General features: G+C 36.6%; 1 non-coding gene across 1 annotated transcript; it reads left to right on the top strand.

The window, feature by feature from the left end:
- Positions 1-1,565: 1,565 nt before the first annotated feature.
- Positions 1,566-1,637, top strand: TRNAC-ACA (transfer RNA cysteine (anticodon ACA)). The gene has a single exon. It is a non-coding gene; the product is annotated as a tRNA-Cys (tRNA).
- The last annotated feature ends 16,064 nt before the right edge of the window (positions 1,638-17,701 follow it).

Raw genomic sequence — 17,701 nt, 5'->3', positions numbered from 1 at the left:
CTCTCAACAACTGGTAAAAACAACTAGAGAGAAAAATCAAGGTGGTTCTAGAAGAACACAACAGCACCATTAACCAACAGAATCTCACTGGCATTTACGGAACACTCCATCCAACTGAAAGCATATTCTTTTCTAGAGCTATGAAACATACACCAAGATGTCATATATCCAGCCATAAAATAAACCTCAAAACATTTAAAATAATTTAACCATACAGAGTGCATCTTTGAACACAATAGAAGCAAACTAGAAATCAGAAAGAAAAGGAAAATCTCCAAATATCTGCAAACAAAATAGCACACCTCTAAATAAGCCAAGAATAAAAAAAAATCTCAAAGGAAAAAAAAATTTAAATACATTGAAGTAATGGAAAATAAAAATACATATCAAAATTTGTGAAATACAGCTATAGTGTTGGCAGGAAAATTTATAGTGCTAAATATTTAAATTAAAAAAGAGGAAATGTCTGAAATCAATAACTTAAGTTACCAACTCAAGAAACTAGAAAAACCAAGTAGAAGGAAAGAGTTAATAAACAGTAGGAATTAATGAAATTAGAAACATAAAAACAATAAAGAAATATAATGAAACAAAAAGCTAGTTATTTGAAAAGTTCAATAAAATTGACAAATCTCTAGAGAAGCTGACAAGAAAAGAAGATACAAGTTAATAATATCAGAAATATATTATGACAGGAACTATTATGTAAAGCACTTATCCGTATAAATTTGACAATTTAGGTAAACTGGACCAATGCTTTGAACAATTCAAGCTATCACAATTCACCCCTTATGAAACAAATTTTTTGATTAAAACTATTGAGTAAATGAAATTTGTAGTTGAAAATTCCCCAAGAAGAAATCTCCAGAGGACAATTCTAAATTTATTTTATTAATCCAGTAATAACTAGATGCTAAAATCAGAAAAAAAGACATTACTCTGCCCCCACCCAAAACTACTACAAACCAATATCTCTCATGAATATAGATGCAAAAATTCTTGACAAACTATTAAGATGTATTTATCAACACATAAAAGTAATTATATAACATGACCAGGAAGAGTTTGTCCCAAGGAAGCAAGGCTGATTCAGTAGTCCAAAATGCATCAATGGAATTCACCATACCAACAGGCTAGTGAAGGAAAAAAATTACATGACCATTTTAACTGCAGAAAAGGCATTTGATGAAGTTCAACACCCCTTTGGAATAAAACCTCTCAGGAAACTAGTTATAGAAAAGAATTTTCTCAACTTGATAAAGAACATCTAAAACAAAATGAAAACAAATAACTTACAGCTAACATTATACTAAATTTTGAAAGGCTGAATAATTTTGTTCTAAGATGAGGAATAAGGCAAGTATGTCTTCTCTCACCACTGCTATTTAACATGGTCTTAGAAGTTCTAGCCAGCACAATAAAGCAAGAAAAGGAAAGAAATATCATAAAGATCTGAAAGAAAGAAATAAAACTGTACCTATTTATAGATGGCATGATAGTCTGCATAGAAAATCCCAAGGAATCTACAGATATACACCCTTTTCACAGGACATAAGATTGAGACTTCCCTGGTGGCTCAGATGGTAAAGCGTCTGCCTACAATGCAGGAGACCCGGGTTCAATCCCTGGGTTGGGAAGATCTCCTGGAGAAGGAAATGGCAACCCACTCCAGTACTCTTGCCTGGAAAATCCCATGGACGGAGGAGCCTGGTAGGCTACAAATTGTGCAAACACAGTTAACATACACTGATCTTATATCACAATGTCCGACTCTTTGCGATATAAGATCAGTGTATGTTAATTGTGTTTCTGTAGACTAGGAATGAACTGTGAAAACCAAAATAAAAACCACAACACTGTTAATAATTTCTCTAAAGGAAGGGAAATATGTGGATAATAAATCTAACAAAATATGTACAGAACTTGTATGCTGAACCATAAAATGTTGATAAAAGAAATGAGATATGTAAATAAATGGAGAAGCATATCATTTTCATGCTTCAGAAGACTCATAATAGAAAGTAAAAAATCAGTTCATCCCAGATCTATGTACAGATGTATCACACTATCAAAATCTCAGCATGACATTTGTTGTAGATACAGACAAGAATATTCCAAAATTCATATGGAAAGATTAAGGGAAAGATTAAAGGCCAATTTTTTTTTTAGAAAGAAGAATGAAGTGCAAGGAGTCAATCTATCCTATTCCAAGAATTATAACCTGATAACAGTCATCAAGACTCTGTTGATACTGGTGAAGGGATAGACACATTGAGCAATGAAACAGAATATTAAAACCAGAAATAGTGTCACACAATTACAGAAAATGGAATTTTTGCAAAATCATAAAGAAATTCAATGAAGGAAGGATAGTCTTGTCAATGAAAGGTGCTGAAATAATTGAATATTTGTAGGCAAAAAAGTTGAACCTCAATCTAAACCTCATACCCTATACAGAAATTAACTCAAAATGTCCCATAGATTTAAATATAAAGCCTAAAGCTATAAAACCTCAAATGTAACATAGGAGAAAAATCTTTGAAACACGAACTTTTGTGAAAAGTTTTCAGACATGACACCAAAAACATAATTCATAAAAGAATAAAATAAATATTAGACTTAATAAGTTAAAACTTTTGTTCTGTGAAAGAACTTCTTAAGAGAGTAACAAGATGAACTACAGACTGGAAAAAAATTTGCAAACCACATGCCCTTTATCAGTAAAGGACTCATGTAGAGTATATAAAGAATTCTCAAAAGTCAACAGTAAAAATCAAGCAAGTAAATTAGAAAATGGGCAAAAGACATGAGAGATAGTTTACCATGGGGGATAAAAGGACAGCAAATAAATGTAAAAATATATTCAACATCACTAGCCATTGAGGAAATGCAAATTAAGATCATGATCAACTATTGCTGTATACCTGTAAGAATGGCAAAAATAAAAATATAATGGCACCAATTGTTTGCAAGGATACAGAGAAACTGGATCTCTCGTACATTGCTTGTTGGAGTGTAAAATGGTTCATCAACACTGGAAAATAGTTTTATGATTTCTTTAAAAATTTAAATATGCATTTACTACATAACCCAGGAATTGAACTCTTAGGCACTCATCCCCCAAAAATGAAAATTTATGTCCACATAGCTTTATTTTGGACTTTCCAGGTGGCACTAGTGGTAAAGAACCTGCCTGCCAATGCAGGAGACACAAGAGACGTGGGTTTGATCCCTGGGTTGGGAAGATCCCCTGGAGGAGGGCATGGCAACCCACTCCAGTATTCTTGCCTGGAGAATCCCATGGACAGAGGAGCCTGGTGGGCTACAGTCCATAGGGTTGCAAAGAGTCAGACATGACTGAAGCAACTGAGCATGCATGCACAGTTTTATTTTCAGTAGTCAAAAACTGGTAACAACCTAACTATCCCTCAATGGGTAAGTGGTTAAGTAAACTGTGGTACACATATAAGATGGCATGTTATCAGTAATAAAAAGGAGCAAACTATCGATATACACAGGAACTTGATGGATCTCAAGGAAATTGTCCTGAATGAGAAAATAAAGCCAATCTCTAAAGGTTATACATTATATGATCCTATTTACATAGCATTCTTGAAATGTCAGAACTATAGAGATAGAAAGTAGATTAGTGGTCAGGAGTTAGAGATGAGGGGAGAAGGTAGAGAGGTGGATGTGATTATAAAGGAATAGCATGAGAGAGATCTTTGTGTTGATGGAATAATTCTTTATCTTGTTGTAGGTGGTTGTTACATGAAAATACATACACATTGTACCTTTAAATGGAGAAGGAAATGGCAACTCACTCCAGTATTCTTGCTTGGAAAATTCCATGGACAGAGGAGCCTGGTGGGCTACAGTCCATGGGGTCGCAAAGAGTCAGATACAACTGAGGATGCATGTACACACATACCTTTAAGAAAGAAAAATAACTTTAAAGGACTTAAACTATCTGAGACTTATTTTAAAGTGACAGTAATTAAGACAGTGTGGTATTGATATAAAAGTAGACAAATTACTGAAACTACATAGGAGATTTGGAATGAAATCATGCTTATACAGTCAACTGATTTTCAACAAAAGTGTAATGGTAATTTGGGAGTAGAGAGAGACATTTAAATAAATGTTCCTGATTCAATTTAATGTCTCTATATAAAAAATGAAAATTGGCTCATATCTCACACCATATACAAATGTTAGTGTAAAATGGATCTTAGATCTAAAGCTAAAACTATGAAAGTTCTGGAAGAACGCATAAGAGAATTTTTGTGACTTTGTTAAAGATTTCTTAGGAATGATATAAAAAACATGATCTATACAAGAAAAAAAAAGTTGAACTCCATTAGAACTAGGAACTGTTCTTCAAAGTTCTGTTAAAAGGGTGCAAAAACAAGCAACTAACTGGAAGAAAACATTTGCAATTCACCTATCTGATGAATTTGTATCCACAATGTATAAAGTACTCTCAATACTCAATAGTAAGAAATTACACATTCCACTAAAAATAGGATATATACTTGAAGATATTTCACCAACAAAGGTACATACATGGCTAATAACCACATGAAAAGATGTCCAAAATCATAATTAGAAAAATTAAAAAATTAGAGAAACGAAAACCACAATGAGATAATCCAGTTGTTGCTGTTGTTCAGTCACTAAGTCATGTCCAACTCTTTGCGACCCCATGGACTGCAGCATGCCAGGCTTCTCTGTCCTCCACTATCTCCTGGAGTTTGCTCAAATTCATGTCCATTGAGTTGGTGATACCATCCAACCATCTCATCCTCTGCTGCCACCTTCTCTGTTGCCTTCAGTCTTTCCCAGCATCAGGGTCTTTTCCAGTGAGTCAGTTCTTCATATCAGGTGGCCAAAGTATTGGAGCTTCAGCTTCAGCAACAGTCCTTCCAATGAATATTCAGAGTTGATTTCCTTTAGGATTGACTGGTTTGATCTCCTTGCAGTCCAAGTGACTTTCAAGTTTCAAGAGTCTTCTGAAGCACTACATACCTATTATATACCCTTACATACCTGTTAGAATGGCAGAAATTAAGTCTAGCCATATCAAGTGCTGTCAAGGATGTGAAACAAATGAAACTCTCATATACCGAGGGTGGGAATGTAAAATTGTACAACCATTTTGGAAAAAACTTGAGGAGTTCCTTCAAAAGTTAAACATATGCCAGTATATTATCCAGCCATTCCTATCCCTACATATTTACCTAGGAGACATGAAAACATATGTCCCTACAGAGGCTTGTACCAAACATCCGTAGCAGCATTACTTGATATAGCCTCAAACTGAAAATAGCTCAACCATCAACATGTGAATAGATAAGCAAATGGTGGTATATCCATATGATGAAATACTACTCAGCAATAAAAAGAAATGTACTTTTAATACATGTGACTGCATGAATGAGTCTCAAGATAATTACTGTGACTCAAAGGAGTTGAACAAAAATAAGAGTACATGCTGTATGATTCCATTTATAGAAAATTCTAGAAACTGAAAACTAGAGTATAGTGATAGAAAGCAAAAACTACCGGACTGTAAGACCTGTAAAAACTGAGATTGTGTAAGTATGGTCCATTCTTGTATCTCTAGTGGCACATAGTACATGTTCATTTATTCATTCACTGAAGAGATATTAATTGAGTGCCCATATTGTGACAGGCACTGTTCTGGGAATGAGTATACCAGTCTCACAAGGATGCTGTCCCTGTGAAGTTTATATTCCAGAAAAGAGAGAATATGATGAAGGAAGATAGGAAGGAAGGATATAATAAATAAATATTTGCTTGTAAGCAAGAAGAAAGGAAGAGATGGAGACAGAGAGAAAGAGACCACTAGTTACTTACTCCATGTTAAAGTTTTTAATGCCTTTTCTTTAAGGAAATTTGCTCTGTCTAATACCTATTCTTCCATTTCTTAATGTCCACATAAAGCTTTTCCAGGGTCAGCCTCACACCATAGATGACCACTTAAGTAGTTTGAGTTTAGAATCCCCAGAAAAAAATTTCTAATAAAAATGTTTTAAATACTCCCCCTTCATATGTTACTTGATACTAAATATCTTTCTAATGTGAAAAATACCTTTCATTCATTGCACACTTAGACATGATGCTTCGAACATAATATTTTGGTGTCATGATTATGAGTGAATAAAGAATAAATAAGAAAGTTGTTGAACCAGGGGATTCTTTTCAGGGTTGCCACCTATCATATGATGGGTTAAGGACAACTTTCACAAATAAAAATAATACTGAGTCAGGGAGTAGGTATCAATGAGGAAAGAAAATACTCAAAAGGTTAAAGTCAGCTATCAGAGATGGCCACAGTTCTCTGATCTGTCCATCATCTACTGGGGAGCATTTTCTGGACCTGGCTTGAGTTTGACTCCCAAGGAGAGAACATTTTACTCTTGAGTCTCTCTTCTTGCAGAGCAAGTGTGAGATCACCATCTCACCTTGTTGATGAATGAAATAGAGATGCTATTGATGGAACCAGGAAACTGGATTTAGGATGCTAACTACCCCAGTACCTGGGGCTTGTGGAGCCCTTGAGATGTTATAATCCTCTGTGAGGAGGATGGGTGTGGACAGAAAGCTATTGGTATTGTTGGAATCTGAGCTTGAGCACTGTTTTCCATTCATGGAAAAGATGGACTCTTCCAGCTTCCAGCCAGTTTATTGTCTAGGCAGCCTAGTGAAGGCATGTATGTCATGTTTAGATGGCCTGGTTTTTGTAATATTAATACTTTCCTTAAAGTTGTTGTTGTTGTTGTTGTTTTGGTGGGGGGCAGTGTGAGGAAGGAAGGGCTGAAATGAGAAGAAAGAAATTAGATAAGAAAGCTCAACCACATATATTCATAGGATGAAGAAAAAATCATGAAAGAAATGAGGATCTGGGGATACCAACTACAAATTTCATTGTTTTCCATTTTGTCTAGGAAATCCATGCAAAATATTAATGGGGAATTGATAAATCCACAAGAGAGAATATATATAAATATTATCTTCTGATTGTAAAATCTATAAAGCACAATATCATATTATCTACCCTCAACAAATGCTGCCTGTCCCTGCTTCTAATAGTGATCCCAAATAGCCAATCTGTTCATCTTCTTGAAACAGCATTCCTTCCATTGCTTTAATCTATGTAGACACATTTTTCATCCAACACATTACATGATCATCACCAACTTACAGCTGAGAACCTAGTGCATTGGGAACAACTGTTTTGGAAATTTACCTTGAAGCATTTCTGTTTTAGAATCACATAGACTAACTTGCAAATCCTTCACTGAAACTTAAATCAATATAGATATTATGTATCTACTAGTTACTGAAGAACAGCCCAAGGTTCTTAATTAAAACTATCAAAGAAATACAAAAAATAATTAACTATTAAGATGCTATCATTTCAGTACAGTTCAGTCATTCAGACTCTTAGCAACCCCATGGACCACAGCACACCAGGCCTCCCTGTCCATCACCAACTCCTGGAGTTTACTCAAACTCATCTCCATTGAGTCAGTGATGCCATCCAACCATCTCATCCTCTGTCATTCCCTTCTCCTCCTGCCCTCAATCTTTCCCAGCATCAGGGTCTTTTCCAATGAGTCAGTTCTTCATATCAGGTGGCCAAAGTATTGGAGTTTCAGCTTCAACATCAGTCCTTCCAATGAACACTCAGGACTGATCTCCTTTAGGATGGACTGGTTGGATCTCTTTGCAATCCAAGGGACTCTCAAGAGTCTTCTCCAACACCACAGTTCAAAAGCATCAATTCTTTGGTGCTCAGCTTTCTATATAGTCCAACTCTCACATACATGAAAAATCATAGCCTTGACTAGACGGACATTTGTTGGCAAAGTAATGTGTCTGCTTTTTAATATGCTGTCTAGGTTGGTCATAACTTTCCTTCCAAGGAGCAAGCATCTTTTAATTTCATGGCTGCAGTCACCATCTGCAGTGATTTTGGAGCCCAGAAAAATAAAGTCAGCCACTGTTTCCACTGTTTCCCCATCTATCTGCCATGAAGTGATGGGACCAGATGCCATGATCTTAGTTTTCTGAATGTTGAGCTTTAAGCCAACTTTTTCACTCTCCTCTTTCACTTTCATCAAGAGGCTCTTTAGTTCTTCACTTTCTGCCATAAGGGTGGTGTCATCTGCATATCTGAGGTTATTGATATTTCTCCTGGCAATCTTGATTCCAGCTTGTGCTTCCTCCAGCCCAGTGTTTCTCATGATGTACTCTGCATATAAGTTAAATAAGCAGGGTGACAATATACAGCCTTAACGTACTCCTTTTCCTATTTGGAACCAGTCTGTTGTTCCATGTCCAGTTCTAACTGTTGCTTCCTGACCTACATACAGGTTTCTCAAGAGGTAGGTCAGGTGGTCTTGTATTTCCATCTCTTTCAGAATTTTCCACAGTTTATTGTGATCCACACAGTCAAAGGCTTTAGCATAGTCAATAGAGCAGAAATAGATGTTTTTCTGGAACTCTCTTGCTTTTTCAATGATCCAGCGTTACGTTGGCAATTTGATCTCTGGTTCCTCTGCCTTTTCTAAAACCAGCTTGAATGTTTGGAAGTTCATGGTTCATGTATTGCTGAAGCCTGGCTTGGAGAATTTTGAGCATTACTTTACTAGCGTGTGAGATGAGTGCAATTGTGTGGTAGTTTGAGCATTTTTTGGCATTGCCTTTCTTTGGGATTAGAATGAAAACTGACATTTTCCAGTCCTGTGGCCACTGCTGAGTTTTCCAAATTTGCTGGCATATTGAGTGCATCACTCTCTGAGCATCATCTTTTAGGATTTCAAATAACTCAACTGGAATTCCATCCCCTCCACTAGCTTTGTTCATAGTGATGCTTCCTAAAGCCCACTTGACTTCACATTCCAGGATGTCTGGCTCTAGGTTAGTGATCATGATTATCTGGTCATGAAGATCTTTTTTGTATAGTTCTTCTGTGTATTCTTGCCACCTCTTCTTAATATCTTCTGCTTCTGTTAGGTCCATGCCATTTCTGTCCTTTATTGAGCCCATCTTTGCATGAAATATTCCCTTGGTATCTCTAATTTTCTTGAAGAGATCTCTAGTCTTTCCCATTCTATTGTTTTCCTCTATTTCTTTCCACTGATCACTAAGGAAGGCTTTCTTATAGCAAATATTTATAGTTCCCAAAACAACTTCAAAAGTCATATGTATATATGTAAATACATGAAACATTATATATTTGGGGGAAAGGAAAAATGCTTCTGAAGTAATTGAGCACCACTTCGTATTCCATGTGTTTAGCATTCTATATTTTATCTTTTAAAGTTCTCTCATTTTACACATCAGAAAATTTTACATGAGTATGATTGTCTTGTAGACCAATCTTGGCATTTGCATTTAACACTAATGTTTCTTGGCTTAACAAATGCAGGCTTTATTTTCAGAGCTGGCTTCTTAGGCCATCTAAGGAGATGCTTTGACTAGCATATGGTGTTTCTTGCAAGGAATTTAAACATTAATTTACAAGGTGATTGAAAAAAATGTGTCTTCATAAACAACTGCTTTTAATGTGAATACATGTCTGTGAACATCTCTTTACCAGAAATTTTGACTGTTCTTCATTCAGTGGATGCTTGGGCTGATGTTTCCTGTTTATAACTGTATCACTGAAGGGAAAGCTACTGGAAAGAAGACTTGGTTTATCTCTTTACTATAATATGAAAGACAGAATAGTATTTATTTTCTTGTTTTATTGAAATATACTTGATTTACAATGTCATGTTGGTTTCAAGTGTACAGCACAGTGTTTCAGATATATATATTTGTGTACGTGTGTATAATTGCACACACACACACATATATAATTTTCAGATTCTTTTCCCTTATAGGTTATTACAAAATAATGAGCATAGTTCCTTTTTCTATACAGTGAGTCCTTGGTAATCTATTTTATATGTAGTGGTGTGTATATATTAATCCCATTGTCTTCATTTATCCCTCTCCCCCTTCCCCTTTGGTAACCATAAATTTGTTTTCTATGTCTGTGGGTCTATTTCTGTTTTGTAAATAAGTTCATTTGTATCATTTTTTTTTCTTAATTCCACATGTAAGCAGTATCATATGATATTTGTCTTTCTCTGTCTGGCTTATTTCACTTGGTATGATAATCTCTAGGTCCACCCGTGTTGCTGCCAATGGCATAATTTTATTCTTTCTTTGGCCGAGTAATATTCCATTGTGTGTGTGTGTGTCTATATATATATATATATATATATATATATATATATATCTTCTTTATCCATTCATCTGTTGATGGACATTTAAGTTGCTTCCATGTCTTGGCTATTGTAAATAGTGCTGCTATGAACATTGGGGTGCATGTATCTTTTCAAATTAGTTTTCATCTTTTCTGGATGAAACCGAGGAGTACAATTGCAGAATCATATTGTAGCCCTATTTTTAATTTTTTAAGGAACCTCTATACTGTTCTCCATAGTCAGTGTACCAATTTACATTCCTACCAACAGTGTAGGAGGGTTCCCTTTTCTCCACACCCTCTCCAGCATTTGTTATTTGTAGACTTTTTGATGATGGCCATTCTGACTGGTGTGAGGTAGTACCTCATTACAGTTTGATTTGCATTTGCCTTATAATTAGTGATGACCGTAAAAACTTACGCTTGTCTGTGCTAGAAGAGTGAACACTATCTCAATTAGCTTTGCATGGTTTATTCTTGGAAATTAAGGGACAATATTAATTGATTTGAAGACAAAAGTCTCAGAGCTCTTCTTAATGAATATTGCTCAAATCTGGAAATACAGATTTAATAATGCAGTTCTAAAAAGTAGCTTCATTTAGACAGAAAATAACACTTCATATCCTCAATGTGGAGCCAGGCCACTAAACTCAGATATAGTCCAAACCAAAAGCATTAAAATATTAGGCCCTCTGAGAAGATGGATTGCAGATCTGCCTTTGAGAATGCAATCTAATACTCCTTATTTTCCCTCAAAGAAATGTAGTCAAAATGTTTTCCCTTTCCATGTGCTATGCCAGGCACATGCTGTGTAGATGCTGTCAAAAGTGGATGTTACTGTAGCTAAACTCATTTCCTGCCTAAATCAGTCCTAAGCTCCTAGTACCTTTCTTCCTAATGTTTACCTTTCCTGCCAATGCTTTGTAGTGACCTCACCCTTCATCTTTCAGAGAAAAGAAAACACTCCATCCCATTTATCAATTATTAAGTAGTAACCAATACTGCCAGCCATTGTTTGCCCTCCTGTGACCATCCATTCACTATTTTGGTGACATAGTCATACCTCATTTGCCTCGGACTGCACATCAGGGGCCTTCACAAGGTGATTAATCATCACTCTGAAGCAACAGACTGTGTACAGCAGCCTGAAGAAGTGAAGACAGAAGGATTCAAGATGAAATTCAGTTTCACAAGGCCAGCTCCACGTAACTAAATTGATGACTGAGTTCTCCCTCCTTCTGCTTTGCCTGCAAGTTGTCTCAGATTTTAAAGTTAAAGTCTATTGAGACCTAAGTGAATAATAGCTACTGCAGATAGCCCAGAACTTTGGGGAAAAGTGCTGATTGGAGCACTCTGATTTAGAGAAATAAACTACTAGAATATGTCAAAACACACAAATACTCATAGTGGATCATCAACAGTGGAATATCAACAACTGTTAACATCCTTGGGAAAATACGTTGAATTTCTATAGATAATCAATTTGTATTTACTCCTGGTTGTTTATGCAGTCAGTTGGCAAGGATTTATTGAGTGTCTATGTGTCCAGTATATCAGCAGTTTCAGCAAGAGGGAAGGCAAAAGTAACTCTAGTATTATAGCAAGTCAACAAGCTACATGAAAATCCAAAGTTTCTTTTGAAGGGGGTTTCAAATAGAACTCTAAGCCAAAGAGCAATTTTTTCTTAAGTTATAGTTTATATAGGTAATAATGATAATAATAACTAACACAACTGACAAAAATTAAAGCTTTTTGAGGTTTAATAAGTTTCTTAAAGTCACAAAATGAGCATAACAAAGAACAAAAGCAGTTTAGGGGTTTTGAAGGACTAGAATATTTGCTTTCTCTGAAATCAGGATAAAAAGTTTCCAGGAAATTGGATTTTCTGCCTTTGTTTCTTCATATGTGAAACAGAACTAAATGAAAAAATGTATAAGTACTGCTTATAGCATAAATACCACACAGTAAGCTCAGATGGTAAAGAATCTGCCTGCAACGCAGGAGACCCAGGTTCAATCCCTGGGTCGGGAAGATCCCCTGGAGAAGGGAATAGTTACCCACTCCAGTATTCTTGCCTGGAGAATTCCATAGACAGAGAAGCCTGGCAGGCTACAGTCCATAGGGGTCACAAAGAGTCAGACACAAGTGAGCAACTAACACACTTCACATATATAAGCCTGCATAAGTAGATGGTCTCTACCCCAGACGAACAGTTTGCTACAAACATAGAATAGCTCCTGTACTCTTAGTAAGAGAGAATGATCACACATTACAGGTTAACTGAGCAAATCAAAGCTTCCACCTTTAAAAATGTAAAAACTGTGCCAAGGAATAGCCTGATTGGTATAGATAAGTCAGTGGTTCTGAGTTAGGGGAAATATTGCCCCCCAAGGCATTTGGAGACATTTTTGGTTGCCACAACTTGGGGGAGATTATGCTGGCATCTAATGGGTAGAGGCCTAGGATGCTGCTGAACATTCTATAAGGCATAGGTCAGCCCTCACAGGGAGGTATTATTTGGCTTAAAACGTATGTAGCACTGAGGCTGAGAAAGCCTAGTCTAAGCTGATGGACATAAATTAGGACATCAATTTTGTGTATACTATAATAGAAGCATTGAGGGTGTTAGATGTAGAAGTGGATTTTCCCCAACATAGATTTTTTTGATAGAAAAAAAAAAAATGGAGCGGAATAGCATAGCATGTTTCTATGATGGAGTATCTCCTTAGAAATTTAAAGAAACATCAAAAGCTAGGAGTGATTTTAGAGCAACAGCTTAAAGGGGGATAAAAATGGAAGGATTTTATCAAACAGAGAATGAGGACTCCATAATGTAACATTAAAATTTTTCCTAAACCTGAATGCAAGACTATGGAGTCATACTGGGATTGGCACTTTTAAGAGGACTAAATTTAAAATGTGTTTCCACAGAGGTATCTCTTGGTCATTTAAAATTTAAGAGACAAGAAAATATTGACTTAAAAATCAATACATTTGACTGGAGTGAGATTTTAATTAAAGGACAAAAGCAACAAAAAAACGGCTTTAATTAGGGAATGGTGGCTCTTTTGCATTGTGAAGCTTTTACTTATTTATAGAGGTGCACACATACAAAGAGACTAAATACAAGAGAGAAGTGTTGTGACCCAAAGAGTAAATATGGCAACTTCAGTGTTTTAATTAAAGATGACATTTAGGGACATCAGACTGGTGGTGAAAACTAGAGTTAGCTAGTAGTCATGTATGAACAAACAAAGATTTTGTTAATTTTACCATTCTGAACAGCAACAATAAAAGATAAAAAATAAAAAGAGAGTTGTAACATGCTTTTGTAAAGTGTTTTATGATGTACAAAGTACTCTGACATTATCTCATTTATTTATACAGTAATATGGGGGAAATTGCACTCTTGCACTCATCTCACACTCTAGTAAAGTAATGCTCAAAATTCTCCAAGCCAGGCTTCAGTAATACATGAACCATGAACTTCCAAACATTCAAGCTGGTTTTACAAAAGGCAGAGGAACCAGATATCAAATTGCCAACATAACGCTGGATCATTGAAAAAGCAAGAGAGTTCCAGAAAAACATCTATTTCTGCTTTATTGACTATGCTAAAGCCTTTGACTGTGTGGATCACAATAAACTGTGGAAAATTCTGAAAGAGATGGGAATACCAGACCACTTGACCTACCTCTTGAGAAACCTGTATGTAGGTCAGGAAGCAACAGTTAGAACTGGACATGGAACAACAGACTGGTTCCAAATAGGAAAAGGAGTACGTCAAGGCTGTATATTGTCACCCTGCTTATTTAACTTATATGCAGAGTACATCATGAGAAACACTGGGCTGGAGGAAGCACAAGCTGGAATCAAGATTGCCAGGAGAAATATCAATAACCTCAAATATGCAGATGACATCACCCTTATGGCAGAAAGTGAAGAAGAACTAAAGAACCTCTTGATGAAAGTGAAAGAGGAGAGTGAAGAAGTTGGCTTAAAGCTCAACATTCAGAAAACTAAGATCATGGCATCCGGTCCCATCACCTCATGGCAAATAGATGGGGAAACAGTGGAAACAGTGGCTGATTTTAATTTTCTGGGCTCCAAAATCACTGCAGATGGTGATTGCAACCATGAAATTAAAAGACGCTTACTCCTTGGAAGGAAAGTTATGACCAACCTAGACAGCATATTGAAAAGCAGAGACATTACTTTGCCAACAAAGGTCCATCTAGTCAAGGCTATGGTTTTTCTAGTAGTCATGTATGGATGTGAGAGTTGGACTATAAAGAAAGCTGAGTGCCGAAGAATTGATGCTTTTGAACTGTGGTGTTGGAGAAGACTCTTGAGAGTCCCTTGGACTGCAAGGAGATCCAACCAGTCCATCCTAAAGGAGATCAGTCCTGGGTGTTCATTGGAAGGACTGATGTTGAAGCTGAAACTCCAATACTTTGGCCACCTGATGAGAAGAGCTGACTCATTTGAAAAGACCCTGATGCTGAGAAAGATTGATGGCAGGAGGAGAAGGGGACGACAGGGGATGAGATGGTTGGATGGCATCACCAACTCAATGGACATGGATTTGGGTGGACTTCTGGGAGTTGGTGATGGACAGGGAGGCCCTGGTGTGCTGTGGTTCATGGGGTTGCAAAGAGTTGGACATGACTGAGTGACTGAACTAATGGGAAAAATTATTGTTTTTCATAGTGACTCTTTACTCCCAGGTGTCCAAAACACTTGGCTTCCAGTAACAGAGTTCCAGTGAACTACTGAGTGAATGTGTGGATTCCAAGAGCTCAAATGGCAGTAATGATAATCTAAAAACATCTAACTCACTAAGGGTAGTAAGAAGTAAATGGAAGACATAGTCTACATCTGAAGACAGCCTATCATACCACCAACTTAATGCACTGGAAAATAATAAGTGGATAACTCTAGATGCTGAAATTCACAAGGAGCCATATAAACCCGATAAATCACTGATAGAGGCTGTAAACTTGACAGCAAATCTTCGCAGTCCCTTTCTATTTGTGGGTAAAATAACAACACAAGGGATTTGAAAAATAAGCCATCATTGTTTGCTTAGAATCAGGTCTTGAGGTAGTAAAAGACACACCAGTCACAATTCATTAGCAAGGCCTTTATTATATCATTTGTTAAATGGGAGAAAGGATTCTTTATGTGTAAATATGATGATGCTAATCCATTATCAGTATTTTGAGCTGTCTTTCTAGTAGTTAAGATAAGTTTATATTAAGTAAGGTATATATTCTTATCTAACTTCCAGATACAATAGGACTGGAGACATTTTTTTTTTTTCATTTATTTTTATTAGTTGGGGCTAATTACTTCATAACATTGCAGTGGGTTTTGTCATACATTGACATGAATCAGCCATGGAGTTACATGTATTCCCCATCCTGATCCCCCCTCCCACCTCCCTCTCCACCCGATCCCTCTGGGTCTTCCCAGTGCACCAGGCCCGAGCACTTGTCTCATGCATCCAACCTGGGCTGGTGATCTGTTTCACCCTAGATAATATACATGTTTTGATGCTGTTCTCTTGAAACATCCCACCCTCGCCTTCTCCCACAGAGTCCAAAAGTCTGTTCTGTACATCTGTGTCTCTTTTTCTGTTTTGCATATAGGGTTATCATTACCATCTTTCTAAATTCCATATATATGTGTTAGTATGCTATAATGGTCTTTATCTTTCTGGCTTACTTCACTCTGTATAATGGGCTCCAGTTTCATCCATCTCATTAGAACTGATTCAAATGAATTATTTTTAACGGCTGAGTAATATTCCATGGTGTATATGTACCACAGCTTCCTTATCCATTCGTCTGCTGATGGGCATCTAGGTTGCTTCCATGTCCTGGCTATTATAAACAGTGCTGCGATGAACATTGGGGTGCATGTGTCTCTTTCAAATCTGGTTTCCTCAGTGTGTATGCCCAGAAGTGGTATTGCTGGGTCATATGGCAGTTCTATTTCCAGCTTTTTAAGAAATCTCCACACTGTTCTCCACAGTGGCTGTACTAGTTTGCATTCCCACCAACAGTGTAAGAGGGTTCCCTTTTCTCCACACCCTCTCCAGCATTTATTGCTTGTAGACTTTTGGATAGCAGCCATCCTGACTGGTGTGTAATGGTACCTCGTTGTGGTTTTGATTTGCATTTCTCTGATGATGAGTGATGTTGAGCATCTTTTCATGTGTTTTTTTGCCATCTGTATGTCTTCCTTGGAGAAATGTCTGTTTAGTTCTTTGGCCCATTTTTTGATTGGGTCATTTATTTTTCTGGAGTTGAGCTGGAGGTGTTGCTTGTATATTTTTGAGATTAATCCTTTGTCTGTTGCTTCATTTGCTATTATTTTCTCCCAATCTGAGGGCTGTCTTTTCACCTTGCTTATAGTTTCCTTTGTTGTGCAAAAGCTTTTAAGTTTCATTAGGTCCCATTTGTTTATTTTTGCTTTTATTTCCAATATTCTTGGAGGTGGGTCATAGAGGATCCTGCTGTGATTCATGTGGAGACATTATTTATGGTACACGTTATCTTTTGATCACACATAAAATTAATACATACAGGGATAAAAGTCTGTCAAATCACTTGATTTCCTTTTAGCAACTATGATGTATTTAGGACAAATTAGGAAGGACTCCAATTGTCAGGTACATAATAATTTTTAGGATGCTAAAATCTTAGAGCTAGGCAAAAATCTTAAGAATATCTAGTACCAGTCTTTATTTGCAAATGAGGAGGCAAAGATTCAGGGAGGTTAAGAGACTCACCTCAGCTACACAATGTGTAGCTAACATTGTGGCTTATCAGGGTCTAGAATTCAGAGTTCCAAGCTACCCATTCAGTGATCTTTCTATCATATCACACTGTCCTGAGGTCACACTTGGTTCTACCACTACCTTTGTAACACAGAAATATTTCATGCCAAGCCACCAAAAGCATCAATACAGAGGTGCTCTGTGAACTTCTTTGAATCAGCCTGCAAGAGGTAAGACTTCAAGTTCATGTCAACTGCTTACACCGTCTCAGAATTATCAGTTCTTTCATCACCACTCAATAAAAGAATGCATAGGGAGCCCCATCATTTAAATTTGTACATCCCCTACAGTGTCCTGGGCTTGTTCACATTCTCAAACCCAATTCAGAGGTGCAGGCTTGGGCAAGAAGACCATCTACTGATCAAATAGCACTTAAGTAATTTTTAAAATTCAGCTCTCGAATATCTTTTAATAATCACTTATCTTTAGTGATTATATTTCTACAAGCTGCTTTCTACTTCTAAAACAACTTTATGTGATTAAGAAAAAGCTTTGACTGTATTTTGGCATTTATCTATATAGGACAAAGATGTGAACATGACTGTGAGGTGAACAAACTGAATTTGAGCAGC

This window comes from Odocoileus virginianus, unplaced genomic scaffold (genome assembly GCF_023699985.2).
Source record: "Odocoileus virginianus isolate 20LAN1187 ecotype Illinois unplaced genomic scaffold, Ovbor_1.2 Unplaced_Scaffold_4, whole genome shotgun sequence".
Taxonomy (NCBI): domain Eukaryota; kingdom Metazoa; phylum Chordata; class Mammalia; order Artiodactyla; family Cervidae; genus Odocoileus; species Odocoileus virginianus.
This window is presented reverse-complemented; position numbering and strand designations above follow the sequence as displayed.